The 2,500-nt window shown below is 67.8% G+C and overlaps 1 long non-coding RNA gene across 1 annotated transcript in view; it reads left to right on the top strand.

The window, feature by feature from the left end:
- LOC146021411 (uncharacterized) overlaps positions 1–2,500 on the top strand; it is a 457,123-nt gene that overhangs the window by 998 nt on the left and 453,625 nt on the right. The window lies entirely within an intron of this gene.

Genomic DNA, 2,500 nt, shown 5'->3' with positions numbered 1-2,500 from the left:
TGCAGTCCCCCTCCAGTGCCCCCGTGTGTACACTGTCACCCCTCCAGTGCCCCTGTGTGTACGATGTCCCGCCCCCGTGTGTACGCTGTTCGCCCCCAGTGAACAGTGTACGCTGTTCGTGCCCCCGTGTGTACGCTGTTTGCCCCCGTGTGTACGCTGTTCGCCCCCCAGTGCCCCCGTGGGTACGCTGTTCGCCCCCCAGTGCCCCCATGTGTACGCTGTTCGCCCCCCCAGTGCCCCCGTGTGTACGCTGTTCGCCCCCGCGTGTACGCTGTTCGCCCCCCAGTGCCCCCGTGTGTACGCTGTTCGTCCCCCAGTGCCCCCGTGTGTACGCTGTTCATCCCCCAGTGCCCCCGTGTGTACGCTGTCTCCCCCCCAGTGCCCCCGTGTGTACGCTGTCTCCCCCCAGTGCCCCCGTGTGTACGCTGTCTCCCCCCCCCCAGTGCCCCCGTGTGTACGCTGTCTCCCCCCCAGTGCCCCCGTGTGTACGCTGTCCCCCCAGAGCCCCCGTGTGTACGCTGTCCCCACAGTGCCCCGTGTGTACGCTGTCCCCCCAGAGCCACTCGTTTGTACGCTGTCTCCCCCCAGTGCCCCCCGTGTGTATGCTGTCCCCCCCCAGTGCCCCCGTATGTACGCTGTCCCCCCCCCCAGGGCCCCCGTGTGTACGCTGTCCCCCCCAGTGCCCCCGTGTGTACGCTGTCGCCCCCAGTGCCCCCGTGTGTATGCAGTCCCCCTCCAGTGCCCCCGTGTGTACGCTGTCCCCCTTCCAGTGCCCCTGTGTGTACGATGTCCCGCCCCCCGTGTGTACGCTGTTCGCCCCCAGTGAACAGTGTACGCTGTTCACCCCCCAGTGCCCCCGTGTGTACGCTGTTCGCCCCCAGTGCCCCCGTGTGTACGCTGTTCGCCCCCAGTGCCCCCGTGTGTACGCTGTTCGCCCCCCAGTGCCCCCGTGTGGACGCTGTTCGCCCCCCAGTGCCCCCGTGTGTACGCTGTTCGCTCCCCAGTGCCCCCGTGTGTACGCTGTTCGCCCCCGCGTGTACGCTGTTCGCCCCCCAGTGCCCCCGTGTGTATGCTGTTCGCCCCCCAGTGCCCCGTGTGGACGCTGTTCGCCCCCCAGTGCCCCCGTGTGTACGCTGTTCGCCCCCCAGTGCCCCCGTGTGTACGCTGTTCGCCCCCGCGTGTATGCTGTTCGCCCCCCAGTGCCCCCGCGTGTATGCTGTTCGCCCCCCAGTGCCCCCGTGTGTATGCTGTTCGCCCCCCAGTGCCCCGTGTGTATGCTGTTCGCCCCCCAGTGCCCCGTGTGTACGCTGTTCGTCCCCCAGTGCCCCGTGTGTACGCTGTTCGTCCCCCAGTGCCCCCGTGTGTACGCTGTTTCCCCCCCAGTGCCCCCGTGTGTACGCTGTCTCCCCCCCAGTGCCCCTGTGTGCACGCTGTCTCCCCCCCAGTGCCCCCGTGTGTACGCTGTCCCCACAGTGCCCCGTGTGTACGCTGTCCCCCCAGAGCCACTCGTTTGTACGCTGTCTCCCCCCAGTGCCCCCTGTGTGTACGCTGTTGAAACCCCCCCAGTGCCCCCCGTGTGTGCGCTGTCCCCATCCCAGTGCCCCCCGTGTGTACGCTGTCCCCATCCCAGTGCCCCCCGTGTGTACGCTGTCCCCATCCCAGTGCCCCCCGTGTGTACGCTGTCCCCATCCCAGTGCCCCCCGTGTGTACGCTGTCCTCATCCCAGTGCCCCCCGTGTGTACGCTGTCCCCATCCCAGTGCCCCCTTTGTACGCTGTCCTCATCCCAGTGCCCCCCGTGTGTAAGCTGTCCCCCTCCCAGTGCCCCGTGTGTACGCTGTCCCCCTCCCAGTGCCCCCCGTGTGTACGCTGTCCCCCTCCCAGTGCCCCCCGTGTGTACACTGTTCCCCTCCAGTGCCCCGTGTGTACGTTGTGGTCCCCCCCCCCAGTGCCCCCATGTGTACGCTGTCATCCCTCACAGTGCCCCCGTGTGTATGCTGCCCTCCCCAGTGCCCCCGTGTGTATGCTGCCCTCCCCAGTGCCCCCGTGTGTATACGCTGTCCCTCCCCCAGTGCCCCCATGTGTACGCTGTCCCTCCCCCAGTGCCCCCGGTGTGTACGCAGTCCCCCCCAGTGCCCCCTGTGTGTACGCTGCCCCCCCGTGCTCACCATGTGTATGCTATCCCCCTCCCAGTGCCCCCCATGTGTACACTGCCCCTGTGCCCCCTGTGTGTATGCTGTTGCCCCTGTGTGTGTATGCTGTCACCTCCAGTGCCCCGTGTGTATACGCTGTCCCTCCTCCATTGCCCCCATGTGTACGCTGTCCCTCCCCCAGTTCCCCCGTGTGTACGCAGTGCCCCTGTGTGTATGCAGTCCCCCCAGTGCCCCCTGTGTGTACGCTGCGCCCCCCCCCCAGTGCCCCCCATGTGTACGCTGTCCCCATCCCAGTGCCCCCCGTGTGTATGCTATCTCCCTCCCAGTGCCCCCTGTGTGTATGCTGTTC

This window comes from Crinia signifera, chromosome 7 (genome assembly GCF_055691185.1).
Source record: "Crinia signifera chromosome 7, ASM5569118v1, whole genome shotgun sequence".
NCBI lineage: Eukaryota > Metazoa > Chordata > Amphibia > Anura > Myobatrachidae > Crinia > Crinia signifera.
Note: the sequence above shows the minus strand (reverse complement) of the source record. Positions and strands in the feature narration are given on the sequence as shown.